This window comes from Equus caballus, chromosome 4, assembly GCF_041296265.1.
Source record: "Equus caballus isolate H_3958 breed thoroughbred chromosome 4, TB-T2T, whole genome shotgun sequence".
In the NCBI taxonomy this organism is placed as follows: domain Eukaryota; kingdom Metazoa; phylum Chordata; class Mammalia; order Perissodactyla; family Equidae; genus Equus; species Equus caballus.
In genome coordinates, this window is record NC_091687.1 from 36,715,493 (window position 1) to 36,741,693 (window position 26,201).

Here is a 26,201-nt window from a genome sequence, read left to right on the forward strand (position 1 = left end):
CAAAGGGCAAATTCCATTCCTCAGAGCTTCCTTCGCTGTCCCAGTTTATCAAAAGCAAACAGCCTCAAATAATCCTGATGCCAAAGAGACATATCTTGGGGTGGCCAATTCCAGGTCCCCACACCAGCAATACAACAGTGAACAAGAAGCAGTAGTGTGTAGTGTTTAGGAGCAAAGTGTCCACAGCCAGACATCCTGGAATCACATTGCATTGTGGGGCTTCAAGGAAGCTCTTTAATCACCTTGTGTTCAAGTTTCCTCATATGTAAAACTGGGATCCTGCAAAACTTTCCTAAGTTAATGGAATTCTTGGAAGGATCGTGTGAGTTAGTATACATAAAGCGCTATAGAAGTCTTAGCTCCTACTATTGTTCCTTACTTGTTTTCTAATGCTTTGCTCCCTCCTCAAATCAAGATTCTTTCCCATCTCTCCTTTTCCTTCTCTTAGATCAAGCAGTCCCAGTAATTAATCCTTATTTTCAATATTGTCATTTATCAGTAACAAATATTGCCTTAAAAACATAGTTAAAAAATACATCTATCATTTTCTGGTTTTTATGTAACTTTCTTTTGTTGTTTTTTTAAAAAATCATGGACAAAAGCCATTGCAAATCATGGATAAAAGCCATTGCAAATCACATTCTTCAAGGGACTTAAGCAGGTAAGACGTTTGATCCAAGGGCAAGACAATTCCAATCAGAAGCTGTGTTTGCAGGCGCCTCTTCCACTTTTCTAGCCTCTGAAATTCTGAATTGCTCCCATCTGCCTCCCTTACCGGGGCCTTATGCTTGCTCCATGAGTGGGCGTTCATTAGTTCTACACACAATTTTCGACAACCTATGGGGCTACCTTGGCAGCAGAGCAGCAAGTACCTGCCGCTTAAGAATTTTATACTGCCTTTGTGAGAGCATTTTACCAGCACGACTTAACTTTGCAAAGGAATAGGTGTAGAGAGAACTCAGTGGAGACCCATTCTTTGGCAATATTTGCATTTTATATGAAGCACACATAAATTTCCCATTTCTATAGTAATATGACTTTAATCTTAATGAATGCCATTTTGGTGGTTCTCTTCAGAGAGTGGAATTAACATTCACATTTGAACTGGGAATGTTAAAGGGTTGTTAGTCTCCTGAGGATTTTGCTGCCGGCTATGTGGTTTTAGAGATTTCGTCATAGTTTAGATGTAGCAAAATACCACCACTTCTGCTTGTTAGAATGAAACTCTCCAAGGTTTCTGTCTGTTACAGGCCAGGGTTTGTATTTTCAAAGCAGGAAAAAATGTTTTTCCTGGACCCTGAATATAGACCCTGATGTCAAAAATCAATTGAAAAGCCAGCAAAAATTTGTCATGAGTTCTGTTAGAAAGATTTTTTGGTAAGTTTTCTTGTCATTACCAAGAAATGTCTTAATTAAACTGCCTAAGTTATTAATATGGTTTGTGAAATTTTAGAAATTCTATTCATTTGTTTAATGATTTGTACCTTGCTTGGTTCCACAAAGAGTTTAAGTTGGCAAACTACAATTTTTGCTGGTTTTCCACTACAATTTTTTTAAAGAATGCAAAGATGAGAACTTGGATTCATGAGTCATTTAAAGTAACCATGGTTTTGAGAATGCTGTTGAATTTCTTGCCTTTGCTGCTTGTCTTTTCTCTCAAATATGGAGCCCTTCTTTCTCAGTTACTCTCCAAGCCTTGATCATTTTACCTTCCATAGAGTCTTTGTTATTAGAAAAAATTCTTTTCTGCTTAAATAGAAAGTATAACCTTCCAAATCCTATGGTAATGTTTGGTCACAACAAAGACAGCATTCTCACTAAAAGAATATTTGTTGAGAGCCTTATTTGACCATGCACTTATCTTTTTAAATCCTGCCAAGGCCAGTGCAAGGTAGATATTGTTATTCCCGTGACAAATAAAAATGGCAAGCAATATATTGGACTATATGAGGAAGCCATTTGGTACAAACCTAATTCGGCCTGACTTTGTTTTTTCCAAAAGGGCCTGACTGTGGCTGTTGAGCACGCATTGTATATCTGCTGAGACATTTCCTATGGCCAGAACAAAGGCCCTTGAGATAAAGGTGCAACTTCCCCCCACATTAGCATTTCCTTAGGGATAAGCATCTTTCCTTAGGCTAGGAACCCATTGCTGCGCTCACCTTTGACCACCCAGCTCACCTGTGACCACTCAGCTGCAGACAACTGACTGCCACCCTGCTGTATTCACTGAGACAGAAGACCTACCTGCTATTTCCATCAATCGCTGTGCCGACAGAGCAGTCTCGCGACTATTATAAAAGGGACATTTCAATCCTATGTGAAACATCCTCTCTCTGGGTATATAACCACTCTGTGCACCCCACTTCTTTGGTGCCCTTTCTTCCTTCTGGAAGAAAGGCCCCGGGTTATAATCCTCAGATTTAAGCTCAGAATAAACTCACCCAAATTTTCATTTATAGATTGGTTATGGATTATTTTCGTCGACACCCGCACAATTAATAAGGTAACTGCAGGTTTGAGATATTAAAGGACTGGCCAGTGTCACAGCCTTTGAGTGGTGAGGCTGAGACTGATTCAGTCGTGGCTTGCTTTACCGGCAGTGCTCTTCAGTGCGGTCCTTGGACTAGTAGCATCGGTGAATTAAAATGCAGAATCCTGGGCCACAGTACTCTGGGATCTGAATCTGCATTTTAACGTAACAGGTGACTTAGTATCCACATTAAACTTTGAGAAAGGATATGTGGTTCTTAAAAAGTAGTTACAGGGAGTTAAATATAAGACACTGAAAAAATTCCATTTGAGATGCTTTTCATTTCTGGGCCTTTATGATTTTTAGATAATTATGAGTTAGCTTATCTTTCATTATCCTTCAGCTGTTCTGCTTCTGCTTCTGGCTTTGAGCTAGTCTAACAAGGGTCATGTGTTGTGCTGGCATCTATGACATTTCTTAGTGATCTGTTTTTGTGGTACTGTTTGTTAAAATGGCCTTGTGATTATAAAACAAGAAAAATTGATGCTGTCCTAAGTGCTTGATCTTTCCATGTATCCAGGTAATCTTCTTGTCACATTCCCCTCCAGACTTACCTTTCCTTGTTTAATTCTTAAAAAAATTTTGACTTTTTCCTTGTCTACTCCTTCAAAACATTAAAAGTGACGTGCAGTTATAAAACCTGCTTAAAACAGGCAAGATAAAAAGAAAAATTATAAAAACAAGTTTAAGAAGGTGAAACATACTTATATCATGCATATGAAATGAACTAGTTGCTACAGTTGAAAATTGAATTTAATTCTCATCTTTTGGGCAGTGAAGTCAAACAGGGAAATGTAAGAGGCTGACGAGTTCTCAAAGTAGGATGAATAGAATCATTCATGTTCATCTGGAGAGAAACACATTTTCCTGCTACTGAATACTAAAAGGAATATGTTAGGTGTCTCTTTGTGTAGAAGTCCATACGTAATATAACATATAATGTCATATTTTTGCAAAAAAGAATGAAAAGCATTTAAAAAATGTAGCTTTCTTATGTTAGTCTTCAATAAAAGGTAAGGTCATGAAGTTTAGATTTTGTGAAGTGATTTTTGGAAAGGGAATGAGAGTAATATCGTGGTAGTATATTGTTTCCTAATGATCAAACAACTGAATAAAGTGGCAAGAGCTTGAGAGCCTTATCTAAATGTATAATGCAGTATGTTCCTTGACTGAGCCTCCCTCTTGCATTAGGCATATCTGAAGTGGGCTTTTTGGCAAGTGCTCGGTCTCAGTAAGTTTGAATTTTCAGATAAGTGTGTCAAGTAATAAAATGTTCTACTGTTGGTTCAAGGAGCCTTAGAATACTAGGAATGTTGACATCTCATTGTGAAAAGCATTTGTTTCTTCTTAGTGGAAACTCACTGTTGCAAACCTCTTCTGATTAGGTAATGGAGGAGACCATTTTTTTTGAGAGTATCAAGGTTAGTCTTAAACCCTGTAAGAAAAGAACCAAATCTCGAGTATTTTTCCCAGAATTGTTATGGATCATTATTAAAAACTATAGCTACATGGTAATATATATATTTTGGCTGAAAGCAGATTTTTTAAAAAGAAAAATCCACTCAACCATATTTAAAGTCATTCAACATTAACCAGTTTTGAGGCCTGATTTTGTTCCAGTTTCTTTGCTAAACAGTGGAACAATTATTGAATAAAGGTCTTAAATCTCAAGGTATTTGCAAGACTGGAAAGGAAATAAAACTTTCTTAACTATTGTTTAAGTAGAAACAATGTTGTATATATTTATATTATGAATAAGGACATAGCCCTAAGAAACTGGTTGATATTCTATCCCAGAATCACTTGGAAATGCTTGCTAAAAATGCAGGAAAATAATTCATGTGAGTACTACCATCTCTATTTTAAACAAAACCCTCAGGTGATTCAGATGCAAGAGTCTTTGGTGGACACTTTGAGAAATAATGGATGAGAATGGTAACCTCATATTTAATGGATTGATTGGTCATTTTGGCTGCATGGAGACCCACTTAAAGTGTAATGACTAAGGTCATCTGTAAAGACTGATCTTAATAATCACCTTACAATTTTACTTGCAGGAAGTTACCCATGTTAATTTCCAGGCTTGAAATGTAATGATCTGTTTTATTATTGTTAATTTATGCTTAAGCTTCCTTTTGCTCTTTTTTTTAACCAACATAACAATTATACAGGCTAACTATTTGCCTCAGGGAGATGCTGTAATAGGACTAATTAAATATTTAATATTTTAAAGGACTTAAGCAACCTTGTAAGTAATATGTTAAGAGGAGATAAAATCATGATGTTCCCTTTAGTGGGAGGAATGTTAATGAAGCACTGGGATCAAGCATCCCTTTAATGCCCATGTTCTGTACCTGTCTGGAGGCAGAATAGCATAATGGTTAAATTAATGACTTTGGCAACCTATGGCTATTCTACTTCCTAGCTGTGATCCCTAGAGCACATTTCTTAGCCTTTCTAAGCTGATTTCGTGTTTGTCATCTAAGGAGTGGGGATAAGAATACCACTTACCTTTCTGGATTTTTGTGATGGCATATAATATATGTGTCCCATCAAGGGAAAGTGGTTTTTATTAATATGAATTAATCCCATAGGCTGCAGTTGTTACTAAATTTGAGATGTGTAGATTTTTTTTTTAAATTAGAAATGTACCTAGGATTTTGGAAATGGTTGTGTGCTTTTAGACCTAATCTCAACTCTGGAAAGGAGGAAGAGTAACAGGAGGAAGAAAAGGAGGAGAAGGAGTAGGAGAAAATAACTCTAAATGCATCCCCACACAGGGGCTAAAGATGAAGAGCAAGCAATCTCTGTGCGAGGATGCAGACTTATTATAGCTATGCACAGTCAATGTGAAAATGACCTCACTAATGTGGACAAATCACGGAATCATCAAATGTCAGAGTATAAAGATCATATAGGAAATGCCTTTGTTTTCTAGGTCAGGTGTGAGTGAATGAATCTGAATTAAAAGAACATTTTCATCATGATTTTTTTTTTAAATGACATCTTATTTTTTCAAAGTTACACAGAAAAAGGAACTAGACTAACAAAGATTTAGAAAAGTTATCTCTTTGGAAGCTAAAGCATTTATGGAATGGAATAAGCACTTTAAATACATAAACAGATACATCTAAAATATTTTTGAAAGCTTGTCCTCCTATTTACTAGATGTTTTTTGAAGATTTTTCCTTTATAGCTAAAGATATTTTATAAACTCCTTCTCAATGCAAAGTCCAAATGTAAGATTTACCCACATGTTTTTTCCTGATAATATGAATTGCAAATTTTGGGAGATCCAAATAATGAGATATCATTGTTCATTCCAAATCCACCTGCCTTGTAATTAGCTTCATTTTCTATAGGCAAAGGAAACAGTGTTCCCAACTCCATGCATTCATTCAACAAATGTTTATGATTGCTACTGTGTACTAGGCCATTAGAAAAGAGAATGGGGCTTAAATTTTCTCAGAAATTATGCATTTTTTCTTATCCCTTTAATGCACTCTCATTAATTGCTCTTGGTTAATTCTTAAAAATTTATTAGCTATATGTCGGTTTTATGAGGACTTTCTGGAAAATCAGGGTGAAGTCCCACTTTGCTTTCATTCAGGACAGGTACAATTGATTTACATTATTCATGGATTCCATTTATTCAAATTCTTCTATTCACTAGAATTTATTTGTAACCCTAAAATCAATACTCATGGCACCTTTGAGGTCATTCATAGACATGTGGGTGAAAAATTTGAGGTGGCCCATGCCCACATTCCCAGCTGAGGTCAAACAGGGTCAATGCTCTGCCTTCTTGATTCAGCTCTCATGCTGTAAATATACGTCCTTTATTTGGTCTATTTAGTACCACATTTTTCACATTTTTGTAGGTGACATAAAGTGGCCTCCAAGCATAGTGCTGAAGTGCTCTCTAGTGCAAGAAGGCTGTAATGTACCTTATGGAGAAAATATGTGTGTTAAACTTCATTCAGGCATATTGGCTGTGACTTCTGCATAAACAAATCAATAATACGTATTTAAAAAGGCTTCTTTAAACTGAGACACATAAAACAAGGTTATGTATTGATTGGTTGATTAAAAAGTGGTGATCAGTGACTTGCAGGAACCTAACCCTCTATTTCCCCTGGGAGCACTCAGCATCTCAGTGTTCACAGTGACTTTATAACATAACCACCGTGAGTAAAGAGAATCAATTGTATTTGCATTTTTTGAGGAGTTTTCTAAATGCTTGTTCACTAAATTGCTCCTTTTGATGTAACCCAAGACACACAACTCTTTCTGACCTATAAGTAACTGATGAGTAAATACAGAGGGGTAGAAACATGAAAATGATAGATAAAGCTCAACCATAATTTTTGTTTCTTTGCTTATAAACAAAAAAATTAAAACTGCTGCTAATGAACAATAAAATGAAACAAGAAGGTTTTGAAATCTAGAAAAAAATTGGAATATGATGGAATCTTCTTTATGGGTAGAGATTTATCGCTTCTGTTTTGCTCTGTCACTCGTGTCTAGCACAGTTTCTAACCTGTCTGGCGTGCTCAAGGTACATTTTAGAAAATAAGTTGCATGGAATCAGATGGAAATTGACACTACATGTACTTTTGACAGTAATTTCAAAGGGGAAAGATTTAGCAATAAAAATGAAAGTTGGAGAAGTTCAAGGGGCATTTATCTGATGGAGACTAAAGGTCAAGAGACAGAATGTTGGTCTGTTTTAGGGTTAGCTGAGAGAATCACCTCTGTCACTGAGTCTGGGAAATGACAGCATGTGCCAGCTCTGTCTTACTTGGGTTTTCCGTTAATTCTCTGTGTGATCTGGATCAAGTCTGTTTTGCTTCTTTAGGTCTTGGTTGCTAATTATATCTTGATAATCAACTTAATTATAAGGTAAACAGAGAAGTCATTTACAAAATTTTGCAAATATATATGTGAGACTTGAGAATATATGTAGATATGAATTCTGAGGGCCTAGTCTGGAGAGAGGAAAGGGAAACATTTTAAATCAAACTGTATTTATTTCTATGAATTAAGTGTAGTATCTTGAGTAGCTTGCAGTGGTCTAACCTGTGTGCGGGTTGAATCATTGAAACCTGTGTGGCCTATGGTGATTGAAGCTGATGGCCAAAATTCCTTGGCAAAATGTAGAGAAAAGAATCCAAAGTCTTGGGAATATAGGAATTTGGAGTGGATTTATCATTAGCAACTGCTTACCTTCCACACCATGACCCTCAAGTAGCTAGTAATTTGCCATTGACTTAATAACAACTTTTGGAAAAAAAAAAAAAAGGAAGAAAAAAGGAGGAAAGAAACATTAAAACAGTAGACATAATTTTTTTTCCCTTTAGTTTATTACAACTAGAGTTTGAATCTAGACCACATAAATAATTAACAATCTAAAGATGTTTTTTAAGTACTTTGGCCAGCCATCACGCCCAGCACTCCAGTAAACCACTATTCTCTGACACTGGTATTTGGGATTATGATCTTTTTAAAGTGCTTCTAGGATTGCAATAAAGTGTATCAAAAAGTAGCTGGGATTTCTTGGTGTTGGTATTTAGTTAATTTATGCTTTCATTTTTTTCTTAATGGAACTATATCTTCTTGGACATTAAATATCCCTAGAAAGTCAGCTGGAAGCGTTTTGCTAAATAGATGTGCAATGCTTTGTAACAGGTCTTTGCCACATATAAACTAGACATACCAACATCTCCTTGCTTTAAAACAACTTTTACACAATTACTTTTCCCCCCAAAGCTTTATGCTAGTGTAATATTTTTAAAAGCTTTTTAAGGAACAGGAGATGAAATCCTATGAAAAATTCAGTTATACAACCGAAAAAAAAAAAAGCCACCAACAAAAAACAATCTCAGTTGTAGTGACAATTGGATGAACAGATACTGTAGGTGCCCAGCAGTGACAATTATTCTTCTGCATGAATACATTCAAGGTTTTTATATTAAAATAAAAATTTGTTCCAGATTTCAGAAGTCATAAAATGTGCATCTTATAGTTGCAGAAATGGCAAGCACAAAATACAGCATTATCTTATTTAACCCTCCTAACAAACCTACAATATTGTATTACCATCTCCTCCCCTTTTAGAGTTATATTAGGAAGTGAGTCTAAGGTTAAAAGAGGTGGAATAACTATATCATGGTCACAAAACTAATATGTGATGGGGCTGACTTTCCAATGACCTAACACCAGAGCTTGGCAACCACTTTTGTATACTTTTCCTCAGCTACAAGCTAGGGAAGTGGACTCGGTGGTCTTTTCCAGCTCAGAAGTACTATGTTTTTTCACTTACATTCACTTTTTAACTGTTCAATATATATACAGATATTATAACATTTTTGTAACCACTCTGTAATTCTCTTTTGTATCCTGCTCTTTTCTTCTTAACCTTACTAAAAACCAAAGCCCAAAAGTCCTTAGTTGTAGACTTATTTTTCCTAATTTATTTGAAACAAATATATATCTAAAAATAAGTCTGACTGAATTTAAGAATAGTATTCTCTCGACGTGTCCTAGTGTTACCTTTCCTGTGAATTGTTTAAACACTGAAAAAAGAATCATCAAATGTTGAAGGGCTTCAGCATAATAGTCAACTGTCCACTGGTGGCAGATGCAGTGTTTTGACTCTTTCAACATCTGTTGCACTCTCCCTGTAGAGTGCTTTCCTATACTATAGAGGCTAGAAGGCTAAGCATTTCATTTCCCAGACGCCCTTGCAGCTGGAGATCCCTATGTGGTTTAAGTTTTGCCAATCAGGAACACCTGCAGAATACTTGCATTTGGAAATGTAACATCCATTTGCTGGTGCAGACCTATCAGGTAGAGTGGGCTCTGGAGGCCACAGACCTGGTGACAGTTTTTTGTCCCTGGATTATGGCTAATTATGGTGTGATTCTAGGCATAACTTCTTGATTACAGCAGTCGTAAAAGACTCTTTGGCAGGGCAATTCTGTGGCAGTGTTTTGGGAGTCATTCCTATTCCTCAGGCCCTTCCAGCAATGTTGCGAGGCCCTAATTCCCAGCATTAAATCCATTCCTAGCTTTAATTGTGCTAAATGGTTTCTGTTATCCGCAGTTGAGTACTGACTAGGCTGACTTCTCCCACTTCTGACTTTTAGAATGTTTTCTCCATCCTTATAAGCCACAAGATTTGGGATAATTTTGGAGTAAATACTTTTCTCAAATAGGAGTCATATATGAAAATAACAGAAATTTCCTTTTCTTTCTGGATCTTCTCAAACCAGGAACAAATAAACTGCCCTCCCTAGGAAACAAACTTAACATGAACAAAAATCTAAGATATCGGAGGCCCTGAAGTTTAATTTCAAATCTCTAAAATTGCTTTGTCAGTGGAAACAGGCAATCAAAGGTGAGGAAATCTTTATAAGGGTAATGCGAGTCCAGGAGATGCTCCACTTCTTCCTCCCATTCTGTCCTCAATGATCAGAAGTTTGCTGTTTCATTTGTTGATGTTTCTGTTCTGTCTATCCTAGACTTCCAGGAACTATTTTGATCAGTTGCAAACGTTTTCATTGGATAATTGACATTTCTTGTCAGGACACCCAAACAGACCGCGCCTGGGCTTCCTCCTTTGCTCTGTCCACTTTGCTTCCTCAGTCTCCACAAAGAGACCTAATATCAACTCATGCACACATTTTATTGTTGTTTAAACGTGGTCCATACACCTTAATACAGGTAACATTTAATCAAGCTTGTATATTCTGCTCCTGTTGGGCATATGGAATGTCTCCAATTTTTCACTACTATGAATAGTTGTAAAAATATTTTAATTTTTCTTTTAAGCTATTTCTTTTGTCCATATTCCCCAAAGTGGAATTAACAAGTCAATGAGCAGGAACCATTTCATTCACTGATTCTTTTATCAAATATTTATTCATTTACTGATATATATCAGAAATTGTGCTAGCTGCTGGGCATATGATGGTGATTATTAAAAAATAAAAAAGGTATGGTTTATGCCCTTAATTTTATAGGTCTTGTCACACCTGCCAGATTACTCTCCAGAAAGAGTGAACAATTTACAGAACCTCCAACCTTTCTCATTCCCTCCAGTGATACCAGTTGTTGGTTTTTAAATTTTATTTCGTTTTTACTAGTTTAATGAGTATGTAATGGCATCTTAAAATTATTTTTATTTGCATTTATTTAGTTGTAAGTGAAGATGTATATCTTCAAAATTATTAATTTTGTTTTTTTTTAATCTTTGTTTTAGTTTTATAGGATAATTGGGAAATTAGTTCCCCTTTTATTAAGCAGGAATTTATATTTTTCTCTATTTTCCTGGTGGAATGCTATTTTGAGTTTTAAATATACAGTAATCAGACACAGTAGAAGAACGAAGTTTCACAATTCTAATAAATACTCTTCTTGGAATAGAACATACAATGAATTTAAATATCATTAAAGTAATCATAATAGAGTTAGCTTAAGTGATTAAAAGACCCCATGAGATCAAATAGCATTTTTGCTTATCCATAAATATATTAACAGTAATTTTGTGACAATATAGTTAGAAGAAAAAGAGCATAATAAGATAATTAATGAGTCCTTTAGGAAACAATGCTGAATTAAACACTTTTATTTACTTAAAAAAACTCAAAGCAAAAATTATCTTTATCAAATCATCATTGAATAGGCTTCTTCTTCAGGAGCCTACAGACATTTTAAATTAAAAAAATCTCAGTCTGATAGAAACTTAGGTTTTCTGATCCATTAAAAACAGTTTCACAGCCACAGCACTCTCATAACCAGCAAGCAACTTTAAATTCTCAGTTCATCAGAGACAGCCCAGCTTTGGTGTGTGTCTTCCCTAGCTGGTCTATGTGAGTCAGTGCCTTTCCTTCCTACAGCTCCAGAGTCTTCCATAGGCTTCTTCCCCATCACAGCTCTGGGCCCCTAAATCTCCTCTTTCATGAATTCTCCTCCAGTAGGTTTTGACTTATATTCTAAGAGAAAAGACTGAATATGGAAATCCTCTAGGGGAGCAAAACAATGCACAAAACAAGCAACAACAACAACAGCAACACAACTCACAAAACTCAGACCATAGCAGAAGTTCATCTGTTTGGTTTTTAAAAAATTTTAGAAACAGGCAAAGTAGTATTTGAGCCGATTATTTCATTTCTCCCTGAGAGTTTCTCTCTGCCACCTTTCAGATTTCCTCATCCAATCTCCCGCTCTCCAGGATCCAAACACACACACACACACACACACATACACACACACGTACACTTATCTCAGTTGATGTACTGGGACTGAAACTGATAAAATCTTAAGGAAGAAGTTCTTAGGTTGAACCACATGAGATTACTGATATTTGATCATTGTTTAACCCAACATAAAGGCCAACTGTACATCTTCCTTCAATAGGAAACCTCATATGTATATAAATGCTAATGGGAGCAGCAAAGCAAGGTGATAAAATCAAACAAAACAATTTTCTGTCACCACCCAGATTGAGACTATGAAACACACAAAAAGTCAAACCACATTAAAATGCATTATAAAGCAGACTTTTTCAGATGTACATTGTGCATGAGTAGAAGCAATATTTTTACTTCAGGTTACTAGAATACTGGGACTTCCAACTAATGAATAGGTCCTTTTTTTCTGTTTACTCATTCATTATTTCAGAAGCATTTATTGAGTGATGACTGATGGGCCAGATTCTGCTAGGATCTGTGAGGAATACAAAAGGTGTCATGATTTCTCTCTGCTTGTGGTAGTCTAGTGGAGGAGCACAAGACAGAAATCCATGGAATGATTTGAGAAAGATTCCAAGGCAAGCACCTGATAATAAAGAGCAGGGTGAATTTCTAGGTGTAGTAGAAATTCAAAGTAAGAGAAAATTCACCATGAGTATAGTGATCGGGCCTGGGAAGACTTTTTGAGGAAGACTTCCAGGGAAAGGAGAGTTTTAAGCAGGGAAGCTTTGCTAGGTACCCATGCTCAGTGTTAAACACATTTAGGAACTGAATGAGAAGAGATAGCATATGTTTAGGCTTGTCAAAAAGGGCTAGTATGACCTTTACTTAGCACTGCTGATGCGAATAATCCATGATCAATCTAGAAATCAAAGTTGGGGTGACTTTATTATATAAGCCAGGTCTGAGGACTATAGCCCAGGCTTCTTTCTCCAAGGAAGGAAGCACACCAAAGAAGTGGGGGTGTACAGAATGGTTATGTACCATCATGAACAAAAAGCATACATCACATATGACAGAAATATCCCTTTTACAACAGTCATGAGATTGCTTTGCTCTCACAGCAGGTCAGTGGTCACAAGGTGAACTCAGCAGGTCGACAGTCAGCAGGTCGGTGGTCACAAGATGAATATAGCAGGCTGATAATTAATCCTTAGTTTCTAGGGAGAGATGCTTATCCTTAAAGAAATGTCTATATGGGGGGAAGCTACATCTCTAAGGGCATCATTCTTGTCTTTGGGACACTGTAAATGTTTAAAGCAGATGTACAATGCATGCTCAACAGGCCATGTCAGGCCTTTTTGGAAAAACAAGGTCAGGCCGAATTAGTTTTAGACCAAATGGTTTCTTCATATACTCTGACATATCCTATTGCTTGTCATTTATTCATCAGTACACTGACGTTTCCATTTGCTATATGGTACCTCAATACTTTAACTGATTCCATGATGCTTCCTAGATGGTTGATTTATGACTTTAGGAGGGTTTAGTTATCTTGAGAATCTGCCTCAATAAATTCTTCTTGATTACATAATTGATCTGCTTAGTATTGTCAATAGCTATTTTTTTTTGTGGGTAAAGTAAAAGACAAAAATTGTTAATTGTATTTTTCAGGACTTGTTCTAGATTTTTCAGATAGATTTTTCAGAATGTGTAGAAACAAATACATTTAGCCAAGAAACCACTATAATTTTCTCAACACACCCAATATTCATGATTTTCATCAAAAAGAGATTGTTGTTTCTAACCTCAACTATCTGGGAGAGAAATTGTATGGCCTAATCATTTAACTATTGGATGAGAGACCAATTCACAGAACATAATAAAATAATGTATAAATCAAGGAGATTTTTAGGGTTGTGCTTTGTGTTGAAGAGTGAATACAAATAAGATTAAGCAAGGATCTCCTCTCTTACACTTTAAAAAAATGAGTAATAGGACTTCGTTATAGTTTGTCATGAATACAAATTATATACAAATGTCAGAAGAGGAGAAGAACAAGAATGACATTAAAATTTTAATATCACCCTTCAAAGCATGTGATTTGTCAAGATACAACAGGCCAAACTACTTAACTGCAGTTCCATAGAACAGGCATGCTATTGTTTTGTGATGTGCAAAACACCTCTAAATATTTTTAGAAAGAGGAAAAAGATAATGATACTTAGAGGTTTTAAAAAATGAAATAGACTCATTTACCAAGATGATCAGGAGCGGTCAGATAAAGAGGCAAAGTTTACTGCTTGCTGTAAGTTTTCTGTAGCATTCCAGCTCTAGGATGTTTGATGCGTAGTCCATATACAAAAGTACATTTTCACTTATGGTCTCTAGCAGGATCAGAATGGGAATTAATTAATCCAGGATCTCTGTATTACTTGTAAATCATTGGTATGCTGTCCACTGATTTGCACTCAGCTGGAGATGAAAGTTCTTGGAATTGAAATTTGTGCATCACTCCTCCTGTATTTCTACTTTCAGGTTTGTGTCAGCCTCAATTCTTCCTCTCTTTAGCAGAGAACGCTCTAAACCTTGAAGCATCTGATAGTTTAGTGAGGCTTATTAAAATGTCTGGGCCCACCTAAAGAGCCAAACTATTGCATAAATTGGCACTTTATATGCTCCCTTCTGTCCTTCTCAAAGTGTTTCATGCATATAAATACGCTCTTACAGATTGCACGTCTTCTGGGGGCAGAGATTTTGTCTTGTATTTCTTTTTACTTACCTTCCTCCCTCACGCCACCATTGTGGGCTTTGCATTTCCTACCCTTCTCCATAACGCCCTCCTTAATTCAGAAGATATAGATCGTTCTTAATATTTACTGCTAAATTTTTGGTGGATTAAATTCAAAATTACAGTGACTGTAGAGAGAAAAATCTGCCAACAATTCACCAGTCCTTCTGTTCTCTTTGGTTTATTCATTCTGCATTTGCATTTTATGGACCTTTTTGCCCTCGTATGGGAAAAAACCCTACCAACAAAAGGATAAAACTGCGGAATATTAGGACTTGTAGCTGTAGGCTGCCCTTAAACCTTTGTGTGAAGAATTTTGCAGGCAAGCCAGATAGGATCCTGAGGGAGCAATTTCAGGGCAGAGAGAGGCAAAATGAATCCCATTCAGGTGAATAGAGAAACATTTTTATTCATTAAGACGTAAGTTGAGGGGAAGAGGAGGTGGAAGGGGCTGCAGACCTCTGAAGGAAGGAAATAGGTATAGACTCCTGGGAAGAGATAGTGTTGGAAATTTTGAAGTCTAAAGTAACAGCCGAGGGCATTGTGTTACTTCCTCTTGGGAAAAAGAGGCCTCAGGGTTCAATTCATTTGTTTTGGACTAATTAAAAAAAAAGCTCCCAGCTCTACCCTGTGGTTTTAAATATGAACAAAACATATCCACGGAGGGAAAAGCAGCTACAGTATGTGATCAACATTGTAAATTACAAATCAATGAATGACTTGAAAGAAGATGAAATTTGTGTTTGTTAGTCTATTTTTAAGCCTTTCTTTTGTAAGGCTAGGAAAGAAGGTTATATCAAGTTGAGCCAGCTTTTGGTAAGATAATTTAAATGCACCTTTTCCACCTTCTGTTCTCAGATTTGGCAGTGAAAAATTGTTCTGATCACAGTTTCTTGAAGTATAATTACTTTGTCAAAAGAAAATATAATTAGAACTGATATTTTAAAATGTGCCATAATTATATTTAAAGATTTGATAATTTGCTCACGTATGAAATGTTCTATTAATTTAGCAACAACCAACAGTACTGGAGTTAGGAAATGATCTGACGGTTTTTCTCCTTCCTGTTTTAAAAATACCGTCTCTTCTACCCTTTTGTCTATTCAAAGAGATAAAGTCAGTTTCAGCGGTGGATTGAATTAAATGCCTGACACAGCTTTATAAGCATCAGGTCCATTTATTTCCTCTGTTCCACTGCACTTTTTCCCACGTCACATACCATTTCTGCAGCAGTATAACAACAAAAGTGCCTCTGGATTCCAACACATCTTTTCAGGTCTCTTCATTCGTAACCTCAGTCAGCGTAAATCTGTTTCTTGTTCCTCATCCCTGCCCTGAAGACTCTCCCTTCTACCATTCTCATTTATCACTTCAAAAAGCTTTTCTATTTGGCAGCAATTTGATTGTTTGAGTTCCCCCAGGAATGATAGTTCTTGTTGTGTTGCCCACATGCAGATTTAAATCAATAAATCAAAGCTTTTTGGAATAATTTTTTTTTTAAATAAATAAAATGGCTCCTTTTTCACAAACCGTAAAGCTACATTAAATACTGGGTTTCAGAAAGACCCAGGGACACCAAGTTTTAGAGTTAGATAGAAAACTAACTAAGTGAATTAATCATTCTTGATTCATATCAACTAAGGCTAGAATTCAAAAGAAGTAGATGACTTTCTCCTCTTTCTGCTGAGGGCGCTCTTCTTACTACTACCCACTTTCCTGCTTTCTGAGAGCTTGATATTGAGATGTGGGGCTGGATCTGAGAACATGTGGGATTTGCAAGTGATTTAGAAGACTGTAAAGAGTGGAGGCCCTGGAGTGAGGTGCCCTGACCTTGGCTCCCAGCTCCCAGATATAACCTCGGCAAATTATTTAGCTTCTGTGAACTTGTTTCTTTGTGTGTAAAGAAAGAGTAATGATATTACCTACTTTTTCTGCTTGTTGTGAGGCATTTGGAGTGGTTAGTTATTACTGTTATCATGCTGGATTAAATACTGTCTAGCCAAATATTTCAAAAAAATTATGAGCTAAGATGGCTTCTCTGGGATTGGATTATTTTTTTCCTAGAATTTAACTTCCAATTAATTGACAGTGACCCTCAGTTAGAATCACATAAATTTCTGGGTAGTTTTTTTCTCTCCTCTTCCTCCAACCAATTTCTAATTGAAATAAATCCTGCAATGGCCGTTTTCTAATTTCACATTTGAAGTGAAAATAACTATAGGCATTAGCTGGATAAAGTATAGCTTTCTCATTACTGAATTTTGTTGTGTGGTCTGAATTACTACTTGAGGTCGGAGTAACTGAAAGAACCCAAAAAACATTTGAGGAATATAAATCTCAATCTCTCGTTTTGTCTAGGCCTTTCTTTCACCATGATCTGATATTGATTTGCAGAAGTGGAATGGATGGAAAAAAGAATGACAATCAATTTAGGTAATTAAAATAATTGAACAGAAGAAGGAAATTCAATGTTTGCTCCAGTTGCAATGTAGTAATGAATTCTCATTTGTGACATACGTTGTTTAGCATGCAATTGATAAAGAATAGGGCTTTCTTCACATAATACTTTATTTTATCTGAAACATTGACCTTTAAGCCATTTATTGACCATACTACTTAGGTTCTTGAGGTTAAAAGAATTTTAATTGCAAAATAAGTTTGTTTTGTACCACATTATAATGATACTAAGTAAATTTATGAATAATGTTTGTTTGATATTACTGAATCATACTAGATCTTTGAAAATCATTTGAATTATTTTCATTTGACATTCAAAATACAAATATTCTAACCAGGTAAAACTGTGAAAACAGGACTTTTGTTTCTTCAGTGAACATAATACTCTCACCTGGAGTTGAATGAAAGGCAAATCCTCCAAAATGTGTGAAAATGTTTTCCTCCAAAACTCTGTTTCCAAATAGTGCAGGCCATTGAATTGGCCATGGAGATGGCCTTGAAATAGAACAGAGTAAAGATGAGTGTTCGGATGTAACCTTTTTTGGAAAAGTTAAACAATGTTCATAGGAGTGGGTTAGACCTAGCATCTTTAGTTTTGGCTAAAGAGATGGAGATTTCAGTCATACAGTATGCAAGATAGAATAGTAGAGGGTTAAAAAAGAAGCAAAGGATGGTTTCTTGTTTGACCATTCTGACCATTGACAGAACTATGATTGACTCTCTGATTGTCAGTTTTATGGGACTAGCTAAATACTCATTGTTGACGAAAGGGAAGTGGCATATTGGTAAACATTCCAGGACCAAAGGGTTATTAATAATTTTGACTTGGTTTAAATTCCCAGAGGGAATGTGGAGCTAATTTTCTTTGTTTGAATCTGTAGACTTAAGCTGGAGAGATGTGGCTGTGGGGACCTAGAATTGGCCACCCCAAGATATGTCTCTTTGGCATCAGGATTATTTGAGGCTGATTGCTTTTGATAAACTGGGACAGGGAAGGAGGCTCTGAGGAATGGAACTTGCCCTTTGCTAGGACACGTTTACATTTGTAAGGTAAATCTCTATCTGTAAAAGGTGCCTCCCTCTCTGTACCAGGAAGAAGAAAGAAGATGACCTACTCTCCAAAAACTCTTAATCAATACCAAAGGTAAGGACTTAAAATCTGCATTTTATTGTGCTAGTCTGGTAACCTCCTGTAACTGACTTCCTTCCCCCTCCCAACGTTGCATCTCCTTAAAGATTAAGCATCTTTCTTTAGGCTAGGAACTGATTGCTGCACTCACCTGTGACCGCCCAGCTCCAGCCCAGCTCCAGACAATTGACTTGCCTCCTGCTACGCCCACCGAGATAGCAGACCATTACCTGCTGTGTCCATCCAGCACTGTGCCGACAGGGCAATCTTGTGACTATTGTGGGAGGGACATTTCAGTCACATGTGAAACACCCCGTTTGGGGGTATATAACCACTATGTGCACCCCACTTCTTCGGTGCCCTTTCTTCCTTTGGGAAGAAAGGCCCCGGGCCATGGTTCCTCATAAAGCTTTGTTTAATTTTCTCTTGCTATTCTGTCTCATGTGAATTTAATTCGTTCTCCAGCCAGACGAACCCCCATTTGGGGAGAGGAAATGTCCTCCTCCCCTACATGGCCTAATGCAGGAAATGTGTTATTAAATGCCCTGTCTTCCCTTAGATCGCCATGTGCCTATTATTTAAAGCTAACTGTATGCTACATCTCACTGGAGAAAGGAGTTGTGTCACTCCTTAAGGAGTCTCTAAAAGCACTGGGTTGTGTATAGACTATATATCTTGCTAATTGGATTGAATAGTAGCAATATTTGCTACCACATCTTTCTTAGTGTCAAAAGCTGGGGTCACATAATTTTTTTAAAATGTTTTTCTTCTTTAACAGCATCTGCTCAATGACATGAAAAATCTTTGTCTTAGTTCAGAATGATAGTATTCCTTTCAGTTTGGTTCAAATTTAGCAAATATTTATTGGGGCCCTAGACCATGCCAAGCACTTTGCTAGGCACTTGAGGGTATAAAAATGAATATGACTCAGTCCAGTCCTACAGCAGTTAATAATACATGGGTGACATGGACTTCTAAGAAACAAAACCAGTTAAACCAAAACCCACTAAGTATAATGTGAGTTACTGAAGTGTACTTTAAATAATGAGGCTTCACTTCAATTGAGATAGATGTTTTCCAGGAAGAGAAAGGAAAGGGGATTTCCAGTTGAGGAATAGGATGTGTCAAGGCATAGAGGTATGATAGTTCATACTATGTTTAGGAAACTGTGTGGTAAATTATAACATAGCTTGTTCACCTCTTTTGATAAACTCCTAGGGCTTGGTCATCTTTAACTGCTCTTTCTTGAGTCCAGCAGTGTACCACTTATACCACTCCCTGAATATATATTTAAAAGATACAGAATTATAATCTCTGAATACTAAATTAAAAATTGATCCGTGGTGTCATCTGATTTTTTACTGGAATGCACCATTTGAGCTTATAAATGTTAAAACATTCATTAAAGGTCTTGGAGTTGGAGGTGCTGTTAATTATTATCTAGTCAAAGAACTTCACTTGAGGATTGCTTATAAGGTTAAGGTAGAGATTAAATCAGAGCTTTTCTTTGAATCACTGGCTGAAAAGTGGATTTAATGGTCCTCACAGATGGCTTCAGCATGGAGGTCAAAATTTTCATCTGTGTTCTTTCCAGATACTGTAGTTCTCAGATCACAAATACACCTATATTATACTTTTCAGAGAGTAGATGTTCAACAAATGTTTGTGGAAAGAATGAAAGGATGTATGAGGACACTGCGTCTCCATTGGATCAGACGAAGTCGTAAATCTCTGCTTAGACTGTTTACATTTTACACTGGAGATAAATGTCATGATCGTTAGAGTCCCTATTCCAGAATTATAAAATGATCTCCCTGGAAGAATGCAAAACCCAACACTAAACTCTGGTCTAGGGTGTAGGGTAGAGTTAATTGTTTAGAGAGGAAAGTTTTTAAAAGAGTTGTTAGAAGTAGTTTGTGGTGTAGTCCAATAATTGCTGATTATAAAAGTCACTAGCTTTTAGTTCCTGCTTGTGGTTTTTAAATTAGTTTTAATGAATGTAAATTATATGGTCCTCTACTGACCTGCTCAAGTCCATTACTCACTAGGTGGTCTGCAGCTGGTTGTTTCAGGATTAACTGTAGAGTTTTGGAAGAAGAGCTGTTGTTGCTCACACAGCCTCAAGCAAGGGCAACTTTCTTCCCCTGGGAATGAAATTCAGCCTACACGGAGCATTTGGCTTCAGCGTTCAGCTTGTGTGTGATGACCGCATTGGTGGTGTGAGAGGAAGACTTATCAACACCAGGTGGGCATAGACCCTGGATATCATTTACAAAGTGAATCCAAGAAGTGCTTATTCTGGTATTTGCCTTATTAGTATAATATGTCAATGTATACTTATTGACTATAATGATGATGAAATTTGACCTTATTAATAAAACTGGCGGGAAAATTTAGGGCTTAAACTCAATGTAACATATTGTGGGACCATTTTATAGGTGAGATTAGATCCCTTTAGCTGCATGATTCCCAAGTCTGGCTGTACTGTTGAATCACCTGGATAGCTTAAAAAAATCCCAAATCCAGGCCTCATTCCATATCAATAAAATAAGAACTTCTAGGATTATTGAAGTTCTCTCTCTCTCTCTAATTTTTTGTTTTGAAATGATTTAAATCTTACAGAAAAGTTGCAAAAACTCAATTATACTGTTTACTTGCATTTAACAATTTTTTTTTATTAATGTTATGATAGATTACAACCTTGTGAGATTTCAGTTGTACATTTTTGTTAGTCATGTTGTGGGTACACCAGTTCCCCCTCTGTGCCCTCCCCCCACCCCCCCTTTTCCCTGGTAACCACTGATCAGATCTCCTTATCAATATACTAACTTCCACCTATGAGTGGAGTCATATAGAGATCGTCTTTCTCTGACTGGCTTATTTCGCTTAACATAATACCCTCGAGGTCCATCCACGTTGTTGTGAATGGGCCAATTTTGTCTTTTTTTATGGCTGAGTAGTATTCCATTGTGTATATATACCACATCTTCTTTATCCAATCATCAGTTTCTGGGCATGTAGGCTGGTTCCACGTCTTGGCTATTGTAAATAATGCTGCGATGAACATAGGGGTGCAACGGACTCTTGAGATTTCTGACTTCAGGTTCTTAGGATAGATACCCAGTAATGGGATGGCTGGGTCATAGGGTATTTCTATTTTTAACTTTTTGAGAAATCTCCATACTGTTTTCCATAGTGGCTGTACCAGTTTGCATTCCCACCAACAGTGTATGAGGGTTCCTTTTTCTCCACAACCTCCTCCAACATTTGTCGCTCTTGGTTTTGGATGTTTTTGCCAATCTAATGGGTGTAAGGGGATATCTTAGTGTAGTTTTGATTTGCATTTCCCTGATGATTAGCGATAATGAACATCTTTTCATGTGTCTATTGGCCATATTCATATCTTCTTTTGAGAAATGTCTGTTCATGTCCTCTGCCCATTTTTTGATCGGGTTGTTTGTTTTTTTGTTGCTAATCAGTGTGAGTTCTTTGTATATTATGGAGATTAACCGTTTGTCAGATAAGTGGCTTGTAAATATTTTTTCCCAATTAGTGAGCTGTTTTTTTGTTTCAATCCTGTTTTCCCTTGCCTTGAAGAAGCTCTTTAGTCTGATGAAGTCCCATTTGTTTATTCTTTCTATTGTTTCCCTCAAGTGAGGAGTTATAGTGTCCGAAAAGATTCTTTTGAAACTGATGTCAAAGAGTGTACTGCCTATATTCTCTTCCAAAAGACTTATTGTTTCAGGCCTAATCTTTAGGTCTTTGATCCATTTTGAGTTTATTTTGGTGTGTGGTGAAAAAGAATGGTCAATTTTCAATCTTTTGCATGTGGCTGTCCAGTTTTCCCAGCACCATTTGTTGAAGAGACTTTCTTTTCTCCATTGTAGGCCCTGTGCTCCTTTGTCGAAGATTAGCTGTCCATAGATGTGTGGTTTTATCTCTGGGCTTTCAATTCTGTTCCATTGATCTGTGGACCTGTTTTTGTACCAGTACCATGCTGTTTTGATTACTGTAGCTTTGTAGTATGTTTTGAAATCGGGGATTGTGATTCCGCCGGCTTTGTTTTTGCTCAGGATTGCTTTAGCAATTCGCGGTCTTTTGTTGCCCCATATGAATTTTAGATTGTTTGTTCAGTTTCTGTGAAGAATGTTCTTGGGATTCTGATTGGGATAGCATTGAATCTGTATATTGCTTTAGGTAGAATGGACATTTTAACTATGTTTATTCTTCCAATCCATGTGCAAGGAATGTCTTTCCATCTCTTTATGTCGTCGTCAATTTCTTTCAAGAAAGTCTTGTAGTTTTCATTGTATAGATCCTTCACTTCCTTGGTTAAGTTTATCCCGAGGTATTTTATTCTTTTCGTTGCGATTGTGAATGGGATTGAGTTCTTGAGTTCTTTTTCTGTTAGTTCATTGTTAGTGTATAGAAATGCTACTGATTTATGCACGTTAATTTTATACCCTGCTACTTTGCTGTAGTTGTTGATTATTTCTAATAGTTTTTCTATGGATTCTTTGGGGTTTTCTATATATAAGATCATGTCGTCTGCAAACAACGAGAGTTTTACTTCTTCGTTACCTATTTGGATTCCTTTTATTTCTTTTTCCTGCCGAATTGCTCTGGCCAGCACCTCCAGTACTATGTTGAATAGGAGTGGTGAAAGTGGGCACCCTTGTCTTGTTCCTGTCCTCAGCGGGATGGCTTTCAGTTTTTGTCCATTGAGTATGATGTTGGCTGTGGGTCTATCATATATGGCCTTTATTATGTTGAGGTACTTTCCTTCTATACCCATTTTACTGAGGGTTTTTATCATAAATGGGTGTTGGATCTTGTCGAATGCTTTCTCTGCATCTATTGAGATGATCATGTGGTTTTTGTTTTTCATTTTGTTGATATAGTGTATCACGTTGATTGACTTGCGGATGTTGAACCATCCCTGTGTCTCTGGTATAAATCCCACTTGATCATGGTGTATAATCTTTTTGATGTATTGCTGTATTCGGTTTGCCAAAATTTTGTTGAGGATTTTTGCATCTATGTTCATCAGTGATATCGGCCTGTAGTTCTCCTTCTTTGTGTTGTCCTTGTCAGGTTTGGGGATCAGGGTGATGTTGGGTTCATAGAATGTGTTAGGGAGTTCTCCATCTTTCTCAATTTTCTGGAACAGTTTGAGGAGAATAGGTATTAAGTCTTATGTGAATGTTTGGTAGAATTCTCCAGAGAAGCCGTCTGGTCCTGGACTCTTATTTTTGGGGAGGTTTTTGATTACTGTTTCTATTTCCTTACTTGTGATTGGCCTATTCAGATTCTCCATTTCTTCCTGATTCAGTTTGGGGAGATTGTAGGAGTCTAGGAATTTGTCCATTTCTTCCAGGTTGTTCAATTTGTTGGCATATAGTTTTTCATAGTATTCTCTTATGATCTCTTGTATTTCATTGGTATCTGTTGTGATTTCTCCTCTGTCATTCCTAATTTTATTAATTTGCGATTTCTCTCTTCTTTTCTTGGTGAGTCTTTTCTAGGGGTTTGTCAATTTTGTTAATTCTTTTGAAGAACCAACTCTTTGTTTCATTGATCCTTTCTATTGTCTTTTTTGTTTCAATATCGTTTATTTCTGCTCTTATTTTTTTTATTTCCCTCCTTCTACTGACTCTGGGCTTTGTTTGTTCTTCTTTTTCTAGTTCTGTTAGGTGTCGTTTGAGGTTGCTTATGTGAGCTTTTTCTTATTTAGTGAGGTGAGCCTGTATTGTGATGAATTTCCCTTTTAGGACTGCTTTTGCTGCATCCCAAATGATTTGGTATGTCGTGTTCTCATTTTCATTAGTCTCCAGATAAAATTTGATTTCTTCTTTAATTTCTTCAATGATCCATTGTTTGTTGAGAAGCGTGTTGTTTAGTCTCCACATTTTTGCACCTTTCTCTGCATTTTTCTTGTAGTTGATTTCTAGTTTCATAGCATTATGATCAGAAAAGATGCTTGATATTATTTCAACTCTCTTGTATTTGTTGATGTTTGCTTTGTTTCCCAAAATATGGTCAATCCTTGAGAATGTTCCATGTGCACTTGAGAAGAATGTGTAACCTGCTGTTTTTGGATGAAGTGTTCTATATACATCTATTAAGTCCATCTGGTCTAATTTTTCATTTAATTCTATTATTTCCTTGTTGATTTTCTGTCTGGATGTTCTGTCCATTGGTGTTAATGGTGTGTTGAGGTCCCCTACTATTATTGTATTGTTGTTGATGTCTTCTTTTAGTTCTATTAAGAGTTGCTTTACAAATTTTGGTGCTCCTGTGTTGGGTGCGTATATATTTATAAGTGTTATGTCTTCTTGGTGGAAAGTCCCTTTTATCATTATATACTGTCCCTCTTTATCTTTCTTTATCTGTTTTGCTTTGAAATCTACCTTGTCTGATATTAGTATAGCGACACCTGCCTTCTTTTGTTCATTATTAGCTTGGAGTATTGTTCTCCATCCCTTCACTCTGAGTCTTTGTTTGTCTTTGGGGCTGAGGTGTATTTCCTGGAGGCAGCATATTGTTGGATCTTGTTCTTTGATCCATCCTGCCACTCTGTGTCTTTTGATTGGGGAGTTCAATCCGTTTACATTTAGAGTGATTATTGAGACGTGGGGGCCTACCACTACCATTTTGTGTCTTGTTTTCCGGTTTTCTTCAGTCTCCTTTGTTTCTCGTCCCATGGTTTAATCTGTTCTGATGTAGAGCTGCTACTCTCTGTTGTTGTCCTTCTACTTATCTCCTCTGCTCTTGGTTTTGTAGCCCCTTTCCTTTTTTGGATTTTTCAGGAATGAGGGTTTTCCTGAGGATTTCCTGAAGAGGAGGTTTTGTGGTGATAAACTCCCTTAACTTTTGTTTATCTGGGAAAGTTTTTATTTCTCCATCGTATTTGAAGGATATTTTCGCTGGGTAGAGAATTCTCGGCTGTAGATTTTTGTCCTTCAGATTTTTGAATATATCATTCCACTCTCTTCTAGCCTGTAAAGTTTCTGCTGAGAAATCTGCTGATAGCCTGATGGGGGTTCCTTTGTAGGTTAGTTTCTTTTGCCTGGCTGTCCTTAGTATTTTCTCCTTGTCGTTGACTTTTGCTAGCTTCACTACTATATGCCATGGAGTTGGTCTTCTTGCATTGATAAAGTTTGGAGATCTATTGGCTTCTGTCACCTGAAGATCCATCTCTCTCACCAGATTTGGGAAGTTCTCAGCCATTATTTCTTTGAATAGGCTTTCTGCACCTTTTTCCTTCTCTTCTCCCTCTGGTATACCTATAATCCTTACGTTGCATCTCCTAATTGTGTCTGGTAATTCTTGGAGAGTTTCTTCATTTCTTTTTAGTCTTGCTTCTCTCTCCTCCTCTGCCTGCAGCAATTCTATATTGCCATCTTCCAAATTGCTAATTCTTTCCTCCATATTATCGGCCCTACTCTTCAGAGCATCTAGATTTTTCTTAATCTCCTCTATTGTGTTCTTCATTTCCAATATTTCTGTTTGGTTCTTCTTTATCGTATCAAACTCTTTTGTGACATAGCTCCTGAACTCGTTGAGTTGTCGGTCAGAATTCTCTCTTAACTCATTGAGTATTTTAATGATGGCTGTTTTGAAGTCATCATCATTTAGGTTATATATCTCATTTTCTTTGGGATTGTTTTCTGTGTATTTGTTACTTTCTTTCTGTTCTGGAGATTTAATGTATTTTTTCATGTTGCTTGATGTTGTTGATTTGTGCCTCTGCATGGAGATAGAGTTTAGTTGCTCCTTTCACTTGTTTCAGCTGCTGTGGTGGGGGAGCAGCTGTTTATACTGCACCAACCAGGAACCCTGTCCGCAGTTGCTAACTGGGCCTGGGCCCCTCCTTGTAGTCACAGTGGTCCTTTGGATTCCCTCCTCTGCTGTGGGGGCCGTCACAGGGGGGCTTCAGGCTGCTGGTGCCTACTGTTGCAGCCCACCTAGATGTGCTCCCTCCTTGGGGTCTGCAATGGTGTTATGGGCTTTTCCAGCGGCCAGGGGTGGGATCACTTATATTTGTCACTCCGTTGCTGTCGGCACCCACAAAATCTCACTTGTCCTCTATGGGTT

General features: G+C 36.9%; 1 long non-coding RNA gene across 1 annotated transcript in view; it reads left to right on the forward strand.

Moving 5' to 3' along the window:
* The window catches only part of LOC138923894 (uncharacterized), a 28,990-nt gene extending 8,647 nt beyond the window's left edge, over positions 1–20,343 (forward strand). The window contains exons 2-4 of the long non-coding RNA XR_011438155.1: positions 16,877–16,951; positions 18,068–18,119; positions 20,153–20,343. This is a non-coding gene — a long non-coding RNA (uncharacterized lncRNA). The remainder of the gene's footprint in view (positions 1–16,876; positions 16,952–18,067; positions 18,120–20,152) is intronic.
* The last annotated feature ends 5,858 nt before the right edge of the window (positions 20,344–26,201 follow it).